Here is a 25,824-nt window from a genome sequence, read left to right on the forward strand (position 1 = left end):
ATTATTGCAATTCACATAATGGAAAAGATGGATCTTCTCTCCAGTTCATCTAGTTTAACACCCAAAGCTTATAGCATGGAATTTTATCTTGTAAGGTATTCAATTAATATAAACTTTTTATGTTGGTAAATACAATAAAAATATTTGATAATTTATGCTTTTCTTGCCAACTTATAGTACATATCCCTATATTAATACCTAAGAGAAACTCAGTAATGAAGAAGTCTATTTAAATTTGCTTATTTGAATATTTTTAAAAGTTCTCTTCTACCACCTTCTATTTTACTGCAAATCACTAATTAATACTCACAAAAAACTATATCATGACATTCTACTTTTTTTTTCTCATTACACTCTCTTAAAAATTAAGAAAGCTATAGTATCTCAAAGCAGTGACAATCACATAGCTCTCTAAATATAAAATCTGTATATATCTGAGATGGCCTGCCTTATAGATACATCTGTAGAATAGCCATCTTAAGAATAACCGGAAAAGCTCAATAAATAGGTAAAAATGATATGTTTCAAATCTTCAGAAAACTTATGTGATACAGAAAACAATCTGGAGCACAGTAAAAAATAACAAGGCATGGGACGCCTGGGTGGCTCAGTGGGTTAAGCATCTGCCTTCGGCTCAGGTCATGATCCCAGGGTCCTGGGATTAAGTCCCACAGCAGGGTCCTTGGTCAGCAGGGAGGCTGCTTTTCTCTCTGCCTGCTGCTCCCCCTGCTTGTGCCCTCTCTCTCTCTCTCTGACAAATAAATAAATAAAATCTTAAAAAAATAACAAAGAATAAGGGAAAATGATACTTTTCCAAACAATAGACAATAAAAAGGTACAGAGATAAAGCTAATGGAATTATCAGATTATGACTTCTAAATAAATACAGTTAAATATTTCAGTAATTGACTAGATAAAAATTTTTGGGTAAATAACTGGAAACTGTTAAAATGAATCCAATACAAATTATAAAATTAAAAAAAATCTGAAACTAATAACTTCTGGATTTAATAGCAGATTAAACTCAAGAGAGACAATTAGCAAAATTACATATAAAAAGATATCTACACTGGTGTTAGGAAGACAAAGTGATGGGGAATATGAAAAACTAAGAAATAAAAATATTTTAAAAGTATAATATTCATGCATTTAGATTCCCCAAAGATGAGGATAGGAAGAACGTAGGCACAAGTAAACTGGAAGAAATAACAAATAAGAAATTTTAAATTAATGAAAGGCATTAAGTTATTATTTCAAGAAGCACTATATAATTTAGCAGCATTAAATTATACACACGTAAAAACACACATGCATATAATAACAAGTCATAACATAGTAACCTTCTAAAACCCAAGAAAAGAAAGGAAATCTTAAAAGCAGCCAGAAGAAAAATAGACACTTTATATTTAAAAGAATAAAAATAAGAATTAAAGCTAATTTCTCAGTGTAAAAATGGGAGCCAGCATAAAATGGGATATTATATTGGAAGTGCTTTAAGGAAATAACTGCTAATCTAGAACCAACATCAAGTAAAATTGTATGTCAATAATGAAGACATTTCCAGACAAAGTAAAACAGTAAGAATTTATTCGACAGAATTAAAGGCTCTTCTCCAGACAGAAGAAATTATTGCATTTAGAAAGTTTATGATGCAGGAGGAAATGATGAGTAAATGTAAAATGAGGACAATGGTAAATATCATGGCATATCTGATTACTGACTGTATGCAAAAGTGATATTTTGGGAGTCTAAGTTATATATAAAATGAATATATAAAACATATATTGGGAAGGAAAAAATAAATGTTAAGTGTTCTAATTAACCCATGCATTGCCCAGGAAGTGAAGAAGTGCCATTTCATAACATATTTTAATAAATGAGGAAAGCCTGTTGAAATTTCTAGGGTAAACACTTATATAATAGTAAAATGATGTACAATTAATAAGTTAATAGTGAGGAATATAAAATGAGTTTTAAAAATAATGAGTCTAAATCTAGTGCAATTCTATTCAACATTCTCATAGGGCGTTTTCTGGACATAGGCAAATTAATTTCATATTTGCAAGGGAACCAGAGGGTGAAGACTATCTAAGCTTAGCTAAGATAATACTGAAGGGGTAGAGCAAATGCAAAGAGTTACCTAATGTATAAAGTTTTCCAAGACAACAACTGGCTACAAAAATTATTACGTTTTAAAATTTTAGTGGAATTTATGAATAATATCATTCTTATTGATTTCATTACTATAAATATTGGACTTACTTTCATTTGTATGATGACACATTTTTAGGTGAAAACTTATTGAGCATGAAAATCAAACTGATATAAGCAATGAAGAGATTGTTTGGGATCACATAACCCTGAAGTCCAGAAGTACAACAGGCTTCAGGCTTGGCTAACCCATGGCTGGACTATGTAATCAGACACAGGTTCTTTTCTGCCACGGCTGGTGTTGTCTTTATCACACCTGGCAATGATATTTTAACATTTTCTAATGATACTATTTTTTTTTTTAAGATTTTTTCTTTTTAATTTATTTGACAGAGAGAGAGATAACGAGAGCAGGAACACAAGCAGGGGGAGTGGGAGAGGGAGGAGCAGGCCTCCCACTGAGCAAGGACCCCCCCCCCCCCGATATGGGGCTCGATCCCAGGACCCTGGGATCATGACCTGAGCCGGAGGCAGACGCTTAACCGACTGAGCCACCCAGGTTCTCTCCTCTTCATTTTTATTGTCAATTATATCAGGCAGGGTTCTAACAGAAAACTGATGGTATACTCAAATGAGATACCTGAGGAGTTTAAGGAAGGACCACTTTACAAAGATGTGGATGGTGTTGAGGCAAATCAACAAGAAGTGTTGAAGTCCCTGGGGCTAACAACATCTGGGAGTTGGTGATACTAGCAGATCTGATATAGAAAGTGATTTCTAGAACATGCATGAAAAGAGGAAGTATAGGAGATGCCTGCCTTACAGATGATGTGCCTTTTGTAGAGGGATGTACTTAACACCAGGTGCTCAAGCAGGCAGGTAGACAGAAATGTAAATATTTTACCCTCCTCTTCTCATTATTTTCTCAGCTTCTGCTGATTGATGGATCCCATCTGCCAAACCCAAATGCAAAGCTAGAAGTAAGGGATCACCTTGATGCAATCTACAGAATTTAGTGTCCTGGGATATGGAAAATGGTAGCGAAAGATGGAAAATGAGTGGAAAGAAGCAAATGGTGAATACCCTGCTATCCCTCATATTTGCTTTTTTAAATTTATTTTGTTGGTTTTCTATTTTTAAATAAAAAATTAAATTGAGTATAATGTTTCTTTGTGTAATATTTTCAAATGTCTTTTCTCATTCTACATTTGCATGTCGTTTCGAATGCAGGTAAAATTATGAATTACAAAACTTTAAACTTTATGGATGCAGCAAATTTTGCATCAACTGCTACATTCTTAGCATCTAGAAGAATTTCTGGGTCATAGTAATCGCTTAATATTTGTTGAATGAATGAATAAATGAATACTTTCCTTTAGGTTTTCTGCTGTTTGTGTATTATTTTCTTTCTTTTTTCTTCCTTTCTTTTTATTTATTTATTTACTTATTTATTTATTTTTAGAGAGAGAGGGAGAGGGGCAGGGGCAGAGGGAGAGGGAAAGAGAGAATCTTAAGCAGGCTCCACGCCCAGCACAGAGCCTGATGCAGGCTCAATTTCACAACCCTGAGATGACCTGAGCTGAAATCAAGAGTCAGACACTTAACCGACAGAGCCACCCTGGTGTCCCGTTTATGTATTATTTTTCATCTTTCCTTATAGTGAGATATAATAAGAATATCACTGAGGTATTCTATATTTTTATCTAATAACTTAAAATTTCCTTCTTCTTATTTATATGTTAATCCACCTGGCCTTTTATACTATATGATGTGAAGTAAGGATTCAATTGTGTATTTGTGGAATATATGTATACGTGAATATATGTCTCTATATATTTCTATGTGATAGATATTCACTGTCCACACTCAACATACTGATATGTAATGTGTCTTATATCACACATCATGTGACATATGGCAAATAACCACGTGTGTTTATTTCTCTATATCTGACCTAGTATCTGTCCCACTGATTCATGATTTGTACTTTTGTCAAAATTATATTCAGTTCTATAGTAATTCTCTCTCCTTGGTTAGATATGTTGTATTTTTACATTACCTCAGTCTTCCATATGAATTTCGGAATAATTTTTTCAAGTTCTAGAAAAATATCTCACTGATATGTTGATGAGATTGACACTAGATTTATGGATGAACTACAAGAAAAAGGCCATCTCTATAATTTTGAATCTTCCTAAATAGTAGACATGCTCTTTGTTCTTTAAGACTAGCCTGTAATTTTCAATATTAAGGTCTTGTACAACTTGAGTTGAGCTTATTTTTTAGTACTTACAAAATTTTTTAACAGACATCATACTTAATATTGAAATTCACAAGCATCCCACATTAACCTTGGGAACAATACAAATATGTGCATTTTTATTTTTACTCTTCAGTATTGTACTGGATGTCCTAGTCACTGAGTAAGGCATATGCCAGATATTAAATTACATATAAATTTTGAAAGGACATTAAAAAATTACAGTTGTTTCTAGAAAATGTAGTTATTTATATGGAAACTTCAACATAACCTATGAATGACTAGAAATAATACAACAATTTAATAAGATTGTTGTATAAAAATGTTAAAAGTGCTCCCATTTAGCAGAGAAAACCAAGTAAAAAAAAAAAGAATAAGGTACAAAAAAACCTACTCACAACAGTCTCTTTTATTTCTCTTCTAAAATACGATATAATGTGTTTAACAAGGGGTAGAATTTTATTGATTTTCTCCTGGGTTAAGAATTTTTGTTCTACAGGGGTGTCTGGGTGGCTCAGTCATTAAGCGTCTGCCTTCAGCTCAGATCATGATCCCAGGGTCCTGGGATCGAGCCCCGCATCGGGCTCCCTGCTCAGCGGAAGCCTGCTTCTCCCTCTCCCACTCCCCCTGCCTGTGTTCTCTCTCTCGCTGTGTCTCTCTCTGTCAAATAAATAAATAAAATCTTTAAAAAAAAGAATTTTTGTTCTACATATAACATGTATTTTTTAAGTGCTGAAAATATCTGATACTTATTTCTATTTCAATACTTTATTTTTTTCCTCAGAATTTCTTTTGTTTTTATGTTGTCACCAACTCCTACCTAAGGCCTATTACCCTTATTCTCATTATTTTATGTTGTTGTCATTTCTGCCTGCATTTCTGGAGATAATTTTCATTTTTCCACCGTTATATTAATTCCACTTTCCACCGTCAAAATTCTGTTTTTTTTAATTTCCAATGTAGCTTTTATTTCTGTTATTAGTTGTTTTCTTTTTTTGTGGGACAGAGTCTTTACAATTATTTTTATCTCAGTCTTTGTTCCATCGCTTAAATACTATTTGATCACTTCAAATGTGTTCAGTAGCAAATAGACTTTATTCCTTTAAATATACCCTTTTTGGATTTTGCCTTGTGCTTTTAATCTCAATTTTCCTATTGATATCTTCTATTCCTTTTTGCAGAGAATAATGCCACACAATTAAAGATTTTTTATTTATTTTTATTTATTTGTCAGACAATTATAAGGCATATTATTTTCTGTAGTAGTTAAACCTACTTCATAGACCTCTTTTTTTTCTCTCAGGAAAAATTCTTTTTTTTTTTCTGTTTTTATTTTCAGTAATACCATTTATGTGTGAATGTTTACTTTCTCCTTTATCACAGAACAGGAGCTTTTAACTTTGAGATAGTGTGTATCATCATAGGATAGGATATCTATGTTGCCATGGACCCATTTATTATCCACATTTGTGCTGGTGGAATAATCTTTTCAGATGTTCACATAAAAGCAGTCTGATATGTATAGCTTTTCTTTCCCAACATCTGGCAAATATCTAGTTTATGTAGATTTGCCAATGTGAGACAAAATTTAATCCCAGCTCCTCTGCCTGTCTCCTAAAAAAGTACTTCATATATAGAACATATAAGATGTGCCTGCTTTAAATCATCTTGGCTTGCTTAAACATTTTTAACTTTTGAAAATCACAATATGCCTAATTTGCAATGTAACCTTTGATGTCTCCTCATCAAATCTTACTGGTTTACCCTAGGAATTTAGTCATTACAACTTATAAGTCCTGTAGACAAATTGTTTTCAGAGTTTATAGTTTTTTTTAATTTTATTTTATTATGTTATGTTAATCACCATACATTACATCATTAGTTTTTGATGTAGTGTTCCATGATTCATTGTTTGTGTATAACACCCGGTGCTTGATGCAGTACGCGCCCTCTTTAATACCCATCACCAGGCTAGCCTATACCCCCACCCCTCTCCCCTCTAGAACCCTCAGTTTGTTTCTCAGAGTTTATAGTTAACAGTTCATCATCTTTCTATTCATCGTGTGCAGGGGTCATGTTACTCTTCTCTGTGTCATTCTAATTTTAGTCTATGTGTTGCCGAAGCGAGCACAAGAGTTCACTGTCTTTTCAATTAAGGTGGCAGATAGAGTCCAAGGCTGGGGCTTAAGGGAATGAGGAAAAAGGGATAATCATTTCACCTAATTCCTTTTTGGGTAAATTTTCTTAGTTTTCATTGGCACAGCAAGAAATATTTTCAATTACTTATTTTTCAGTCCAATTCTTTTCAATATATATTACAGTTAGTGAAAATATCTCCCAGATACTGGGAGTCATTTACCAGATCTTTTCAAAGACACCATAAGAAAATTTTGTATTTTTCTTTGAATTATAATTCCTTTATTGGGATGTTGAAAAAGGCTGTATCAGACTGCTAGTTACATGCCATGCTAAATGTTCAATCCTGCAGACTGATTTTATATTGAAATGTTAACACCATTTAGAGTAAAATCTTAAGCATAGGAGGTATTCTCTGAATGGATATTTAGAATCTCTCTCCTTTTGAATTCTATCATGTTTGATTTTCAGATCAGGCACTAGTAATCAACAGTTGTAGTGAATACGCAATCTGAGACTCACATTGCATAGAGAGTGATAGAAATAGATAAAGACTGTCAGACAGAAAAAGAAAAAGTGACAAAGATGAATACTAAGGATAATTTACTTGGATATATAAACTATTCATTCTAAAATAATAAGAGTAGATAGAGGGAACAAAGCTATCTTGCCCTGTCTCCACATACAAATCATTCTAACCATATTCCAGTGCAAGACTCTAACAATGGGCAGAAGTTAAAATAGTTAAAATCTACTTAAAATACAAAAACAATAAAATCTTTCCTAATTAGTATATTTTTCCCTAGGAAGTGTGGATTTTTTTTTCTGCTTAACAAAGCCTTAGCAACATATATCACATATAATTTGAAAATAGATTTGTATGACATACCAGCCAGCAACAATGTAGGTTTTTGTCTTCTGTCTTGAACCTATAGAGAGAAATTTCTTGCTAGAAGGAAAAATATGATTTTTGTTGTTCTTACTATTAAAAAAAAAACACAGGAATTGAACTGCATGAGTTTTTGACAAATGAGATATATGTAATAAAAAAAAAAAAGGTCCTGAACTTTATTTCAATAGTAAGGTGATTGATGTAATTATCAATTGTATATTGCTGAAAAAATATAAGTTTAAACAAATGTAATTTTTTTCTTTGTGTCCACTACATTCTTTCAGAAAGACGAATAAGAGATCACTTCTTATTGGTTTGTTTTGACTTTCATAAATTTGCTTTTAGAACTGGATACAATGTCAGTATTTGTTTCTTTTTTAAATAAACTCACTTTTTAAAACACAATTCTTCATTATGGATATTAAAGGAAGACATCCACTAGCTTTATGATTATTACTTTGTCTATGAACTTACTTGTAGCTTTAAGTGGTCAATAGCATTATTGGTTCAACCCAAGTTTGTACCTGTGTAAGTCTTAAAGGCTTCTACAGATCCATCCAGGTGCTTATAAAGGACCAAACTAAACAAGATCATTGAAGATTTTCAGTGATGAGCCATACCAAAGGGAGAAAGTGTGGGATTCTTGACTTTTTTTATGAAGTATAGAAGAAACTAACAAATACCTTTTTTCTTTCTTTTTTTTTGGTTATTGAAGATAGACATATACACCTTAAAAATGTATATTTCTATGATGAAAGAACTCTTGATTCAGATTTAGATAGAATTAGTTATATTATTATTTACATAAGTATATACATATATATACACACACATATATATCATGAGGTTCTTAGAGACTTTATGTAACTATCAACTCTTTTTATTCAGATTTTCAAATTGTATTTCTTTTTATTTTAGAAACATTTCCATATATTAAATCATAGTTGGTTAAGTTAAAATTATATATAAAATGAGTAAACATTCATTTGATTAACTAGATTAATATTCTTATTTAACAAGTAAATAATGATTGCTTCCTAATATAATGCCATTGATTGCTATTCTTCAGTTAATAATGATAGTAACAATGGATAATCACAGTCATCAAACCAGGTTCCATATGTAAACACTGCCTTAGTGTTTATAATCCCTTTTAGAATTTTGTTCATCTCATCTTGGCCTATTTCAAAACATTCATAAACCCCGATTATACCCTAATTAACAATTTGAGGACAAATACACAGAAACAAAATTAATAAGTAACTATTTAATAATTTTCCTTTGCAGGGCACCTGGGTAGCTCAGTCAGTTAAGACTCTGACTCTTGCTTTGGCTCAGGTCATGATCTCAGGGTCATGATATCGAGCCCTGCATCATGCTCCCCACTGGGCATGGAGCCTGCTTGAGATTCTCTCTCTCACCCTCTCCTTCTGTGCCTCCACCTTGCATGCACACGCTCGCTCTCTCAAAAAAAAGAAATCCTTAAAATTTTTCTTTTGCTTATTGACATTCTTTTTTATCACTATATCTTTTTATGTTTTAGAAGTATAAAAAGCCTGATTGAGATCATTTAGAAAATTGAACAAGCTTTTAATATACCCATTAAATTCTTCAACATGATTATACCAAGTTATGATATTCTAAAATTTAGACAGCTTTTATCCCCTATTCCTATGGACTAATTGAATTGTTACTTTGTATAAAATGACTGGATTGTTTTATGGGGAATATTTTTACATTTGGGAGTTTTATTAAATTACCAATGAAAGTATTACTCATTAAAATTTTATAAGACAAAAGATTAATCTGCTTTGTTTTCAAGTCATAAATTTCAAATAATTGTCATCAGTAAAAAAAGACAATGATACAGATTTTAACAATATACTTACCTCCTTTCTTGTATTAATACCAGGGGTTTGGGTCACTTTATCTTTAGCTATCATGAGTTAAAAAAAAAATGAGTGATGTCTCTTTGAGATGATGACTACTTTTTCTTTTTCTTTATTGCTCTATTACTCATATTTTTTTGCCCCTACTTAGGGGGAAAATAGTTTAGACATTAAGGTCAAATTGTGAGATAAATTAACATTGGACTTTAAAACAAAACCATTTGGTATTCCATGTTGAATTCAAATGTTTTAAAGATAATTTTAGTAACAGCTCAGTTTCTTGTTAAGCCTTTTTGCACCCTCTTGCTGATTCCAGCATAGACCTTTGTTTGTTTTTCTGTGTATGCTTGTATGTTATGACCTCGTATAATATCTTGATAAAATCACTTTGCATTCTTAAACAAATTTTTAGTAGGTTGTATGTATATAGTAGCTATGTTGGGAAGAAGAGAAAGTCAGTAGTATTACTTGCTACATAGGTGCAACTGAATAGACAGATGCAGTACAATCTTAGGGAGAAAGAGAGTTAAGGAAGGAAAGGAGGGAGGAAGAAGTAGGGGGAGGAGATTAAGAGAGAGAAATAGTTGTTCATAGTATATAAAATCAAAAGAGGTTGAACTGATCCTGAACATCTTGAATTGTGAAAAACAATGGTGGTAAAACATAAAGCAATATTTAATATTGTCAGTGTAACTGCATTATAGAGAAAAATATATTCAATATTTTCTGCCTAACTTTGAGGGAAAAACAGAATCCTTTTATATATTCCTATGAACATGTAACATTTTGCCTTTTGAAACTCCTGGTGCCTGTGTTCAATAGAGAATTTAGATAGCAGGAGCCAATTTTATTTTTGAAAGTTGAAACTAAAATACATTTCTTTTAAAAGATGTGGTTTGATAATATTAAGGTATTTTCTTATTATTTATTGCATTTTCTCTAGTGATTATGACATAGAAATTTTTCACTATAATATATTTTATTGACTTAGCCTGATCAAACAGCACAATTCAAATATTTTTATTGATGTAATATATTTTTTAATAATACCTGCAAATGAAATTAAATGTATGGGCCAGAAAAAAAATAATGCTCAGTTTTTAAGAATTCCTAACTTTTTTTAGTAAGTAGTATGAAATCATGAGTTCTCAACGAAATTTTACCCAGAAAGATACTGTTTATTCCTCAGAAAATCAGCAAAAATTATTTATCAAAGTGTATCATTTTGGGTCAAAAATTTAAAAAGGAATGCATGTGATTATTAAAATAAAATTAAGAAATCAAACAAGTCATGTTCCTCTAAAATATTATGTAGGGAGATTGTATTTTATGATTCTAATTTTTAAAGTGTAAAATGGTATATACTATTTTGTATGTTTGATAGACTTTACAGGAAAAGTAACAAAACAAAGATGATAATTATGAAAATTATAGAAATAGTAATAATAATAATATTAATTTGGGGGCACATATGTGGCTCACTCAGTTAAGCATCTGACTCTTGTTTTTGGCTCAGGTCATGATCTCAGGGTCCTCCGATCAAGTCCCGTGTTGGGCTCCCCGCGCAATGGGTAGTCTGTTTAAGGATTCTCTCTCTTCCTCTCCCTCTGCCCCTCACCCCACTTGCACACACCCTCTTTCTCTCAAATGAATAAATAAATTTTAAAGTAATAATAATAATAATATTGATTGATGATGCTGATGATAAAGTATTTGTTCAGTTCGTAACAGGTAAGTAATACATAGAGAAATAAGCACCCACATTTGCTTCCTTATAAATCAAGGCTATTTGATTTTATTAAGTCATATGGCAATGGCAGAACCAAAGATGACCTTCATACTTGTTAGAACTTTAGTTTGGGAGAAATCTGAAATTCACATTGCGAGTAGAACAGTCAACTGTAGAACTTAGGAGAATGTAACATTCTCAAGACAACAGGAATATTTGAACCAAATATTAGCTAAGTTGGTTTAGATGTTTAACTAAAGCTTAAATAAATCATAACTTTCAAATTTTAAGTCCATTCTGTATTAAAACAGAGATAGAACAAATATCCCCTACCAGTTACTATTCTTTTTCCTTAAAATTAATATACAGTGAAGGCATAAAGGCTAGAAAGCCCTTCTGAGATTGAAAGAACAATTATCCAAAAAAGCGTGGTTGGAATATTATTCAGTACTAAAAGGAAATGAGGTATCAGGCCATGAAAAGACATTGAGGAAACCTAACTCCATATCACTAAATGAAAGAAGCCAATCTGAAAAGGCTGCATACTGTACGATTCCAATTATGTGTGACATATTATGAAAGGCAGTAAAAATATCACTGGTTGCCAGAAGTGTGGGAGGGGAGAAGTGAACAGGCAGGGCACAGAGGATTTTTAGGGCAGTGAAACAACTCTGTAGCATTTTGTAATGCTGGACACATGTGATTATACATTTATTCAAACCTGTAGAATGTACAAGACCAAGAGTGAACTTTAATGTAACCTGAGGACCTTGGGTGATAATGATGTATCAACATAAGTTTGTTGGTTGCAACAAACGTAGCACTCTGGGACAGAATGCTTGTTGGTGGGGAGGCTGTGTATGTGTGGGGTCAAAGGTATATGAAAAATCCCTGTATCTTCTCAATTTTGCTGTGAACTTAAAACTGCCCTAAAGACTAAAGTCTATTAAAAAAATTAAAAGAACATGGTAATCCTGGGAAAGAGTAGAAGACACCAGTGGACTGCAACTCTGAAAGAGACTGATAGTGCTGAAAAAGAACTGAGCTATAAAACAATAACCTAGTAAGAGAAAGGGGAAAACCATCATCATGATTATTTTTCTCCTTTTCTATCCTATTCATTAGGTATGAAATTAGTGTTTAGAATGGGTGTTATGAACAAACAATGAATCATGGAACACTACATCAAAAACAAATGATGTAATATATGGTGATTAACATAACAATAAAAAAATTTAAAAAAAAGAAAGAAAGCACAAGACGAAAAACATTTAGAAATAAATATATGCAAAATTAGTTTTATCTCTGCTTCAATTATTTGTACTATCATATTATTTTCTTTTTTTATTTTAAGATTTATTTATTTATTTTATATAGAGAGAGAGGAGGGAGGGGTAGACGGAGAGGGAGAGAATCCTCAAGCAGATTCCCTACTGAGCGCAGAGCCAAATTCAGGACTCAACCTCTCGACCCTAAGATCATGACCTAAGTCAAAACCAAGAGTTGGACACTCAACCAACTGAGACACCCAGGTTCCCCTGTAATATTTTCAGTGCTAATTTGTATGTATGATTACAAATTTTGGGTTTTCTAGAGTCTAATTGGAAATATTTCTTGTACTGGGGAAGAAGGGTAATGGACTGAGTCAGAAGACAGAATTAAACTGCCAGTTCCTTTGTTAGTTACTAAGTTTGTATAGCCTTGACTATATTACTGAATGTTTTTGGGTAATTTTTTTCATTTTTTCACAATGTTTACAGAACCAACCTATACTATGAATTTTTCATGTTATTATGAGGATCACAAATAGATACTGAATTGATACGTATGTATATAAATATATAACTGTATACATGCAAGGAGTTAGTTACTATAGGAAGGTTTGGCAACTAGCTTTGATGCTCTGGTGGCTTAAATACATTCAGTACATCTGGACACTTACTACAATCTACTTCCATGTAGGACTGGACTGGACATAGATTCAGCAATATGTCCAGGGTGAGCTCTTCAAATTTCATAAAAATATCAGTATTATAGTTTGTTTAGTTAATGATCAAAACTTATGAATTTGTTTTAATCAGAAACAAAATGTATCCACTTCATATTTATAGCCATTCATTCATTTATTCATATTTAGTGTCTATAATATGCAAACTAACATGTTAATCCTTGGGATACATCAGAAGACAATGTAAACATAGTTCTTGATCTGAAAATAATAATCGTATTCAATAATATGTGCTCCTGGAAATCCACTTTGCAAAAAATTACAACTTTTTCTCAGTATAATTTGTATTCCTCTAGTTTTTAGTGGAACTGAACATCTTTTTGTGCTTCATCATTTTGTGTATCTTCTTGTATATATTTCATATTAATAATCTTCTAAATTTCTGTAGGATCGTTTGTCTCTTTCTTGTTTTTTAAAAGTTCTTTGTTGTTTGTGATTATGTACTTTTATTTTATATGCTCAAACTTGTTTATTGTTCATTTCTTGATTTTAAATATTGTGTGGATATTGGAAGTTCTACAAGGTTCATTCACTAGTTAATTGACTAGTTAATATAGAAGAAGGAGGTTCTGTTTGGAGAAAGGGGACATAGAGGAGGGAGAAAAGAAAGAGAATTGGAGAAGAAAGTTTGCCATGTGCTCAACTCTCCTGCATTTTGTGGACAAAAACCACTAGAAAAGTATTCTCATGAAGTGAGATTTGAAGGATGCACCCATGAGAATTTCCCTTTAATTTAGGGCCTGATTCTGGAAACAAGGAATGGAAAACATTTTCTTTTCTGGATTCTCAAATGGTACACACTTAAAAACTGACCTGAGATACAAAACCAGGAGTATCTAAATCCATAGTGAAAGGTCCCAATAATATGCAAGGCAGTTTCCCTGAATTATATAATGGTTTTACTCTAATTGTGAGGTAAGCAACAGGAATTATTGGAAATACCAAATATGGAAGAAATGATAATAAAATTATTACATTACATAGTTGCTGAATTTAATATGTATGTCTCAGTTCTAGTTATATTATTTATCATGTAGTGAAGAATTAAATTTACATAAAGGTAGATTTGGCCTTTGTCCTCAGAATGGTCTTTAGGCAATTGGAATATCCTTCCTGACAGAAGTGACTTTGTTTGCCTGGAGGCTTTGGCCAACAGTCTAACAGGATGTTTCATGATAGGGGCTTTGGACCACATGGTATCAGTTCTACCTCCAGGATAGACTGCCAAATAATAGTTTTACCCTGACCTCTAGCAGGGGATGGAGAGGTCAGCCACAAGGGTATTATGTGATTAAGCCCCAGTAAAGATTCTGGAGGTCAGCCACAAGGGTTCTATGTGATTGAGCCCCAGTAAGATTCTGGGACACCAAAGATTCCGGAGCTTTCTTGGTTACTAACACTCAATGTGTATTGTTACATATTAATGCTGGAAAAGTAACATGTTCATAACACCATGAGTTGAGAACATTGGAAGCTCCATGTTTGGAAACTTTCCTGAACTCTGCCCCATGCATTTCTTCCCTTGGCTGATTTTAAGTTGTATTTTTTCCTCATAATAAAATGTAACCATAAATATAATCACCTTAAGTGAATTCTGTGAGTTTTTCTAGTGAATTGTCAAACTTAAAAGTAACTACTAAGTAAACCCTATTCCTCCAACTTGAACTTGCAGTCAGAAAAGAGGGCAGTTTTGGGTGGACTGTTTACATTAAACTTTGTAGTTGCCCTAAGACTTTGTAGTTGGCCATAACTTTGGCAAATGTTTATCTAATCTAAATCTCTCTAATATATTGTCAATCCAAAAGATGCTTGGAAGTTAAACACAGCAGCAAAAAAAAAAAAAAAAAAAGTATTGAAAAGTGCCCTCTAACAGTCCTATTGAAAAATTTTATCAAAGGCGTAACCCATTTTGATCTATGTAACCAGTGCTGAGTCAGAAGAGCACAAAGTGAAATTGTAAAAAAAAAAAAAAAAATAGCAATTGTATTTTCCAAATTGTACCTGGCAAGAAAACTGAGAAATCCACATCTGTTCCTGGGAATTAATATTCCCTTATCACAGAAGACAGCCACCTTAGGTTATTTGTTATAGCTGCCATAAAAGAAAATATCAAAGTGAAACAGAAGTCTAATGTTACATTTTGAACCCTCTGAGAATACCCTCCAAGTGGCTGTAGGCCTCCAAACACTGAAGAATGTAATCACTTAAACTGATGAAAAATAAGGATAGACACTTTTGATCAAAAGTTAAGTGGCATTACTATTGTAAATGCTTAGTATAAAATAAGTCCTTACAAATCAAAACATATTGCAATGGTATTTATTTAATTTATCCATTTTTTTCATTGTGTAATGCACCAGAAACTTTTACAAAATTATTTTACATCCTATTAAACATTTATATTACATTAAATATCATATATTTATGTCTCATGGTGCAAGAGAAAAGATGCACATCCTTCATAAATTGTTAAGTACCACTGAGATTAGATGGAATTAAACCCACAAAAGAGCTTTTTATCTCAAACAAAGATATTCTACATTAAAATAAGGACAACATTGTTTCTTTTATCCTGGTGAAGATGAGCTAAGAGAATTCTGAGTAAAAAAATGCCAAGTTACTGTATATTAGTAGATAAAATATACAAGATGTGAATTCCGTAAACATTGCCTCTACAACTAGAAGATGACCGTGTTGTTAACTTACACACCACATGACTATTTAATATGATCAAAGAAAATACTAGCAGTTCTCCAGACATCTCACCAGGTCATTCTCAGAACAGCTTAGTTTAAAATAAACAACAGCCAACAGCTTAGTTTAAAATAAATAAACAACAGCCAAAATAAACAACTAGCCAATAAACAAACTACAGTTGCTGATAAAAATGATAATCCATTTCAAATGCTTTTCAGAATGGTATTTTAGTTTGTTATGCCAGCAGCCTTTTCACAAGGGTCAGCCTGAGAGAGAAAAACTCATTTTGATCTGAGCAGTCAGGGAAGCTCTATTGCTAATTTTGTATATGTACATGTTTCCTTCCCTTTAAAAAGAAATACTCATTTTTAGAAATAGTACTAATAAGAATATAATGATGGCAATATTCAAAATTCAAATATTATGTTAAAATAATTTTGAGCTTTAAATTATTGCAATGTAATATTATTTAATTTTGAAACATATGTGGAAAAAAATGATGTCCAGGGACGCCTGGGTGGCTCAGATGGTTAAGCGTCTGCCTTTGGCTCAGGTCATGATCCCAGGGTCCTGGGATCGAGTCCCGCATCGGGCTCCCTGCTCCTTGGGAGCCTGCTTCTTCCTCTGCCTCTCTCTCTCTCTCTCTCTCTCTCTGTCTTTCATGAATAAATAAATAAAATCTTTAAGAAAAAAAAAGAAAAAATGATGTCCAAAGCTTATAGTCATAATTTCAGGTGAATTATTCAAAATGTTTCATTGATAGTGAAATCTGATTTCTTTTTCTTTTAGAATTTTTTTTAAGATTTTATGTATTTATTCCATGGTGGGGGGGGAGTGGAGGGAGGAGCTGAATGAGAGGGTCAAGAGACTCCACGCTGAGTATAGAGCCTGACATGGGGCTCGATCTTAAGACCCTGAGATCATGACCTGAGCCAAAACCAAGAGTCAGATGCTTAATTGACCGAGTCACCCAGGTGCCCCTTGAAATCTGATTTCTTTTCACATAGTGATAGCTATTCATTGTTATTAAATGATCAGCATTTTAACATTGTAAAAATATGAAATGCTAAATATATAATAACGTAATAGAGGTTACAATATTAAATTTAAAAAATCACAGAATTAGTTTTCTTTAGTTTAAAAATAAAAAGGCATTTGTATCTTCTCTTTCACATCATATGTATTAATTTTATTTTAATCTCATTTTTGCAGATAGTGTTTGTGATTGTATAAAGTTTAAAATAGAGAAGATCAGGCAGCAAGTAAAATAAAATTTATTCCCAAACACACTGATTGTCTAAAATTTGGAGTGTGATTTAAAATTTTTCCCCAATGATCTTGTAACTCAGTCCTATTTTCTTTCTTCTACCTCTCTTTGTGTCTCTATTCTGGACTTACACTAGCATTCAAAAGTTTAATGTAATGTTTTTAATTATAGTATAGTTTGGACAAATTAAAACACACTATTCAAAAAGCTTTGTTACAGATATTGAAGTGTATTTTGTAACATCACATACATTGCTATTGAATAGATAGTCCATCTGCCTATTGTTCCTCAATGTGGATTAAATATAGTTCAGTGCAGTTTTTACAATTCTGTGTTGCATGTCATCCATTGGATCTTTTAAAAATAACATCAGTGAAGGTCTCTGTGTGAACAGTTTCAGTAGAAATGCGGGAGGCAGATTGCAGTGAATCAAGAGGATTAGAGAGTCGATGGATCTCCCTGATTGTGTGATTGCTCAGCACGGTTGAGAACGTGTAATATTTTAGTTGAATGTCTTTTTAAAATTATTATGATCCCCCTTTTCTTACAATTGGCCTATGGCCCATGATTTACACTAAAAAATGTAACTGAGTTTAGCCGGAGTTTTAAAAATTATTTTTATATATAATATTCAAGACTTACAGGTTTTAAATTATTTGTAAGTCTGTCTAGTATATTGAATAATATATATGTCAAATATTTAAACAGTATCAAATTACATGACAAAAACGCATAGTCATTTATAGATAAGATGCATACATTAATATTCATATACTAGTATATGCAAATTTCCTAATGGCTTTAATTTTAAAATTATGTAATTGAGTTCAGGTCATGGAACATGTGTATTGCCAGGACTACTTAGGCAAAGGGTGTTGTTCATGGACTAAACTGTTCATAGGAAATCAAGAAATAAGTGTCATTTTCAACTTTTTAAGTGAGTACATTAAAATAATAAAAGATATCTAAGATAAATAAGTAGCCTCGTCATAAGAACACATTGCCATTTCTAGATTCAGTAGAGTCATAAATTATATTTTTATTTTTGCCATGCATAAAGTGCCACCGCAGCATATGAGGTAAATGCATATATTTTAGGGAGGGAGTTTGTATTCTTAATTATGCAAAAAAAAATTAAACGTTACTTTAAAAATTTTTAAAGAGGACATTGTTTTATAAGCTTGGATTTCATTTGTTAGAAGCTATATTCTGGGATTATCTTATAAAATAATTCGCATCAGAGAAGAGTTAGCATTACCCAGAGGAATGGAAATCAACGAGGAAAGTTGACTCACTAATTATTTAGCGGACTTGTATCCGAAAGGATTACTGCCCAAAAGCCTGCCCTGGGGTGAAGCAGGTGTTGTTTCATCAGAATTCAGTATTACTGCTATTTCAAGGAGGAATTCAAAAAGACAACCCTGGGAAAGAAAGTCCCATCTGTGTGACAAGAAAAACATGAGTCCTAAACTAGACTGTGTGCTTTCTCCATCTCAGTCATTTCCTAGGCTGCGTTCTGCCTCAGATAGATCCCCAACCACCTGCAAAGCTGAATTCTTCGCCTGAAAACAGCAATGGAACCCTCGCAGCAAATCGCAGGCACACAGGTGTTAAAAGGGATCCGAGATATAGCTAGACAGAAGCCAAATTTCAGGTAGAATCACCCATAAAGGTTATAACTATGAGGCCAAAAGTTGCCTACTAATCTTGCTTTCAAAGGTTTATGGCTCACGGCTACACTGAAGAACCTTCCTCCCTAAAATGAGTCACCATTAAGTTCCCCTGTAACTGTCTGGGAGACTGTTTTGGTTGGAATTAGAGGGCTGTAATGACTGCATTGCTCATTGCCTCTGTGTGTAACACCTGCAAGTTCTTTAGTCCTTATTATCTCTCAAGCAGTCTCAATGACTTTGAGTGTTTCGCTGAGTGAGTAGGAGTAAGGTATTGTTCATGATGTTAATTATTACAGATTGTCAATCAATCTTGATAGCAGATTTTTTTTCTTGCTATTTTCTGTGGACAAGAGGCTATAGAAACTTTGCTCTGAAAAACAATAAGAAACTTCTGGTCTTGGGGACCACCTCCTTATTTGCATCACAGATGAAACATGTCAAGGAAAGCTAGTTTTGTTGTTTTTGTTTAAATAACCACATACTTGCAAGCTAGCCCGTACTTGCTTCCTTGTCTGCTTGAATATGGCCTGTTGGCCCTTTAGCAAAGGAATTATGACACACATATTCTGCACTTCAGAGAAACCAGTTTATGTGAATATGGACATAAAGTTAAATGGCAGGGGTGGAGGGGTCTGTTGTCAGAATAATGAATCTGAGGACTCTCCTGGGCGTAACTCTGCTCCCTCTAAGAATCCCAGTTTCTCGTGATGCTTGTAAATATGTTTTTTAAAGATTTTACTTATTTATTTTAGAGACAGTGAGAGCACGAATGGGAGGACCGAGGGAGAGGGAGAGAGAATCCCGAGCAGACTCAGCACTGAGCAGAGTCCGACATGGGGCTCGATCTCATAACCCTGAGATCATGACCTGAGCCGAACTCAAGTGTTGACGCTTAACTGACTGTGCCACCACTCAGGCAGGTGCCCCTTGATACTTGTAAATAATTCTGACCAAATGAAAGGTGTGCTCACATCTTCCTTGCTTTTTGTATCCAATTTTACAATCTCTGGTCATTGTGTTTTTACGTATTTAATCACAAAAGTGATTCTACCTATAACAGTGTCCCTGCTTCTGAACTATTCAAGAGTTTTGCCTAATCCCAGATGGGCAACGTGACACTGTGCATTGGGAGCAGATATTTTGTATCACAGATGAGAATTTGACAAAGTTAGTTTTAGATTCCCCCTAATCTGCAGAAATAACTGGGTTAGGTATCAGCTCATGAACTAAAATCTTGACCTGCTTCTTGTAAGACACATGTCATTTAGGACAGATTCAGGTGTGTGAAAAAGAGAGCCATGGAAGATGTTAGCTCTTAGATTGTTCACTACAGGGATGTTTTTGATGGAAATACATATTAGCCAAGAATAGTAGGCAGCTATAATGGCAGAATTTGAGAAAAGAGGCACATCCTAATTGATACTCATCATATTCAGGTATCAAATTTATCTTGCATTTTTTATTTAATTTATAAAACACATTTTCTTTCAATTAAGAAGCTAGTATTGTCTCCCTCATATAGCAAGAATATAATGCCACAGCTAAAAATCCTAAATCAAATTTCCCAATAAAAAGATAGGAGCTGGTCTCATTCCAAAGTAAACAAGAATAGTCAAATACACCAAAACTCTAACAGCCCAGTTAGAAAAAAGAAAAATAAAAGTTATGGGCAAATTTTAACTAATTTATTACAGTAGTTTGTAGTAGTTAAGGGCTTCCAGAGAGTCTTCTCATTCTTTTGCTAGTCTTCATCTGACCTTTAGAATAGCTGAGTTAGGCTTAACATTAAAGTAGTTAATCTCCGTACTCTTGTCTCTGTGTAGTTGGCATGAGCAATTGGGGAATGCTTAGCGTGCATGCTATGTACATCCTTAGCCCAAATGATAGCAGGCTTTGATATATAAATTAAAGATTTTATGACTCCTAAACTATACTGTGAATTTTTAGTGAAACCCTTGAAGGAAAATTAGAAGGCAAATATTTATTATAACTTTTACAAAATATGAAATTAGATTTCTGAGCTAACGATAGCTGAAGATTTTCCTTAAGTACTTGTGTATTAGTCATGTCTTCCTATGAACCACTGCTGTTTTTTGTTTTTTGTTTTGGCAGAGAACGATGAACAAGCACATCATCTTAGATTTGATGTGAAATATTATACCATCTAAAGTTGTGGTATATGAAAACTTTGGTCCTAATGGAGAATGAATACATGTCAGCTATACTCCCTGTCTTCTCCCTTTTGCTCTTCCACGAATATGACCGTGTCCACTATTGCAAATAGATGGAATTGTAAAAAATATGCCATATACATTATAAATATAAATGAATTAATTCCTTTTAATAAGATTTAAGAGAAAAATTTACATAAACATGGACTTTGAGTTAGTTCTAAAGGCTGTGAAAAATTCAATAGGTTATGAAAAATTTCTATTGTTACACGGATATGAGTATTTTAGAACTCTCTAAACACATTTTTTAATTAAAAACGATAATGTTTTCATTAAGCACATACAACAAATAATTTATAGTGTTTTAGGCTATGTACCTTTTTTTCTCCATGTTTTACTCAGTTAAAAAAAAAATAAAGTTGAAATGCACCTTTACTCAAAACTGCTTTCATAATGACAATATAAAATAATGTGTTCTGAATCATAATCAAGTACAGTCAGGCTTTATTCAATAACCCCAACAACTAATTATATGCCATGCTAGATAAATCAGTATAAATATAACAGAAGCTAGAAACATCTGGCTGGATGTCTAGGGATATTGAAGCTTTCGTTTTTTGTAGATAAAATCAGCGTACCATGGACATTTTAACTTTTTTTGAATAATTGGAGAATCTCTTCATGAGATATCCTAAATACAATAGATTTCTTTACTTTTTAAAAATATACTTGATGATTATATAGTAATATAACTAGAAATTAAGAAAATAAAAAAAATCTTAAAAATTAATAAAATAATCAACATTCGAAGAAAGATAGCTCCTGTAAGCTTTATGTTTCTCACTTTGGGTTACTTCTGTCTCATAGTATGGCACTTTATTATTTTATTTATTTTATTTGTCAACAATTATATAAATGTTTCTTTTCTTGACTCTTTCTCTTATTTGCTTGATCACTGTCTCTACCAGAAAGTTGGTTTGTGGTTTATTAACCCTGTATGCAGACCCTTTTAAAGTCTTGTTTGGAACATCCATGTTTTGAATTAATAGACATTTAAGTGGACATTTTTTAACTACGAGAAAAATAATGTTAACACAATTAGTTACTCCCCGTTTTGAAATGTCCTTCTTCCTTGGATTAAATTAGTTTCTCTACATTTCACATTTTCATTTCCTGATTCTATTCTATAGGCCCGGAATGGAATAGTCACATCTCTCAGTGCCATGAGTTAATGAGTAAAGAAGGCATGGATATAGGAAATAGAAGCTTGGGTTTAAAGTAAGAACAATACCCAAGGAAGAAATTGTGCCAGACTCAGAATATATCCTTCACCTAGAGGGTTGGGAAGCTCCTTCCATTTATTGCTGCATAGAAATGCAAACCCAGTGTTAACAGATCTATTTTTTAAGCCAAAGAGAATAGTAGATTTTAAGGGAAATTCTCTCAAAAAATATTGTCAATTAAATTAATTTTATTTTATTTTTTTTTTTAAAGATTTATTTATTTATTTTGAGAGAGTGAGAATGAGAGAGAGAGAGAGAGTACATGAGGGGGGAGGGTTAGAGGGAGAAGCAGGCTCCTCGCTGAGCAGGGAGCCCGATGCGGGACTCGATCCCGGGACTCCAGGATCATGACCCGAGCCGAAGGCAGTCGCTTAACCAACTGAGCCACCCAGGCGCCCAATTAAATTAATTTTAAAAACATATTTTGTGCGACAGCAGTTTTCAATTTAAAAATAAAACTTAATATGAAAAGCAGATATGACCCATAGACCAAAAATTTCCAGTTTGTGATGTATGCCACGTCACCTTCAGCCATGTTCTTAATGAGCAATCATTTTGCATATTTCACAAATTTATATTTTCAAATGATAATTTAAAACTCTGGACAATTTATCACCCAGTTGAAATCTCACTTGGTAGTCACTATGGCATTGTCACCTCTACACGGTCATAATTACTTCTTTTTATTTTCCCCTAAAGATTGTATTTATTTATTTATTTATTTATTTATTTATTTATTTATTTGAGAGAGAGAGAAAGAATATGGGGCAGAGGGAGAAGCAGACTCCCAGCTGAGCAGGGAGCCTGACATGGGTCTGATCTGAGCTGAAGGTAGACACTCAACCAACTGAGCCATCCAGATGTCCCATGTCTTTGAATTTCTTTTGTCTTTTTTTTTAAAGATTTTATTTATTTATTTGAGAGAGAGAATGAGATAGAGAGAGCATGGGGGGGGAGGATTAGAGGGAGAGCAGACTCCCTGCTGAGCAGGGAGCCTGATGTGGAACTCTATCCTGGGCCTCCAGGATCATGACCTGAGCCGAAGGCAGTCGCTTAACCAACTGAGCCACCCAGGCGCCCCATGTCTTTGAATTTCTTAATTTTTTTTTTTTTTTTTTTTTTTAGTATTTAGAGAAGATTTCACTTTATGTTAATGGTTAAATTTGTGTTCATATTCTTTTGAAAGATTTATTTATTTATTAATTTAGAGAGAGCATGAGCAGAGGGAGGGTCAGAGGGAGAGGGAGAGAGAGAATCCCAAGCCAACTCCCGTCTGGCTGCGGAGTTCAACATGGGGCTGCATCTCATGACCCTGAGATCATGACTGAAGCTGAAATTATGAGTTGGTTGGTTTATATTTAATTTATATAAATCTGACTCTTGGTTTCAGCTCAGGTCATGATCTCAGCGTCATGAGATGGATCCCCACATCACGTCCTGCTTTGATCTCAGCCTGAGGTCTGCTTAGATTCTCTCCCTCTGCCCCTCCACCTGCTCAAGCTCCCTCTCAAACAAATAAAATCTTTAAAAAAAAAGGTATTTTCTTACTTAGCATTATATTCTCATTTTTGTTGGTTTTATATATCTTTTGACTAGCATTTATTACATATCGATCAATAATCTTATTTTAATTTCTTCTTTTTCTACCTATTCTCTCTCAATTTTTCTAGTAGCATCTTTCTACTTTGTCAGACACCATAATGGTTACATATAATCATTTAACCCATGACTCCACTCTTGTGGTAGCCCTAGCTCAACAATTAAACACAAAATGATCAAAGTCATTATTTTTGCTGAAGTTTTCATTGTCATCTTCTGATTGGATGAGGTTCATCCTGTACTGGATTCCTCAGAAAGAAGATATTACTGTTCTTCAATGTTCTTCAAAATACAGCATTGTTTTTATATCACTTTGAGACTTAAAGAAAAGCTTAGCTGGATATAGAGTCCCTGCTCCATACAATTTTTTCCCTTAATTTCTTGAAAATGCTTCTCCACTGTTGTCATACTTTGTCCTTTCTAAAAGTAGAATAAGAGGTAGAAATCTTCACTTTTGAGTCTCCGTAGAGGAAAAGTTCTGGTATTATTGGTTTTCTCTATTTCTCCCAAATTCTTCACTTCTTCCTGTCAATTTCTTCCTTCTTAATCTCTCTATCCCTCATTTCCCTTCCCTGTGAAATGGGAATAATATTTGTATCAACTTCACTGGGTCAGTATAATTATAAATGAGATTATGCATGGAAACTGATCTGCAAATGTCAGGTGTATTTTAACTCAATACATGTATGCTATTAATATAATATAATTACATATATATTTCAACTATTAACTATCAACTATTAACAATAATTTATTAGGAATAAAAACCTATAGCTCAAAGCATTTTATATCAGCATTTTAACTTGCTTCATCTTAGCTTTAACAAACATGGCCTTTTCAAATTAGGAAAATTCAGGTAAGAAAAAATTCCATATAGTTGTATAAAAAGCTCACACTGGTCTGACAGAAAGGTGCACCATAAGATCTCCAAGGGCATAGATTTTATTTTATAATGTATTAATTTTCATGGTGACATGGAAAATAAATCTAAGGTTGCAAAAGATTGTGATTACAAAACAGCTGCAACTACTGTCATTTACTAGGTCACAAATTTAGTTTAAACATCATGATCATTTCATGGGTGACACAAGATAAAAAAGAATAAAAAATTTTTACTCTGAAATCAATCTATACATAACTATAAAGAACATTTTATGTCTAGCCAATGAATGCATTTTCATTATTCTCAAAGTATATATGAACAGTGATTATATATTTATGAACATTTTCATAAGAATTTAATATGATAATTTTGCATGTATTCCTTCCATCTAAATTGCTCGAAAACTATTATATAGACAATATTCATAGCACTACTTACTCATTGCTTTACTCAATTTTAGGATTTAACTACATACATTATTTTAATTATTTATAATATATAATCTCAAAATAAAATAAGAGTGTTTATTTTGTGTCTACTATATGTTTAGACTTGTGCTTTGTCCTAGAAGAATTTGTAATCAACATTGGGACAAGTCACATATTTGTGGAGATACTTATGTAGTTAATATAAACAATACACGTTTAGGTTCGAAAATGAAATGAATAGCATGTGTATACAAAAGCTTATTTTTCTGTGCTGTGGTTAAGTGATAGTGAAATAAACAGTACTCCGGCTGCCTGAACAACTAGAACTTTTTCTTAATCATAGTATTTCATTAAATATCAAGCATATAAAAATAACAAGATGATAGACATTTAAACCAACAAAGATTTCTTAACTTTCAAAAATTATGTAGTAGTTGCATTTAGTTTATGAGTCCAGGAGTTTGGTAAAACTGCTGATTTCATTTTCATATTTCAAATCTAGAGAAACTTTATTCAAAGAAGGTTGGGGAACTGGCTAAATCTCTTGAACATCTGTGATCTATAGATTAAACAATACACTTATTTTTTTGCTCAGTAAATTTTAGTGAATTAGAAAGGTGATAAATGCAAATGGCTCTAATTCACTTTAGATAGCTAAACAGCTGTTTTTGTATGCTGGGACAAAAGTATAAAAGGAACCTATTTTAAGCTCATGCTAATTTGATTGACTTATTACATTATTTCTTCCTACTAATTTT

At 32.9% G+C, this 25,824-nt stretch overlaps 1 long non-coding RNA gene and 1 other non-coding gene across 2 annotated transcripts in view; both read right to left on the reverse strand.

Annotated features, from left to right (window-relative positions):
* The window catches only part of LOC141372503 (uncharacterized), a 126,350-nt gene that overhangs the window by 14,787 nt on the left and 85,739 nt on the right, over positions 1-25,824 (reverse strand). The window lies entirely within an intron of this gene.
* LOC112826244 (U6 spliceosomal RNA) lies at positions 6,437-6,542 on the reverse strand. Its single transcript, XR_003208876.1, has one exon. It is a non-coding gene; the product is annotated as a U6 spliceosomal RNA (small nuclear RNA).

The sequence above is a fragment of the Callorhinus ursinus genome, unplaced genomic scaffold (genome assembly GCF_003265705.2).
Source record: "Callorhinus ursinus isolate GAN/ISIS: 27379988/994484 unplaced genomic scaffold, GSC_fseal_2.0 scaffold4, whole genome shotgun sequence".
In the NCBI taxonomy this organism is placed as follows: domain Eukaryota; kingdom Metazoa; phylum Chordata; class Mammalia; order Carnivora; family Otariidae; genus Callorhinus; species Callorhinus ursinus.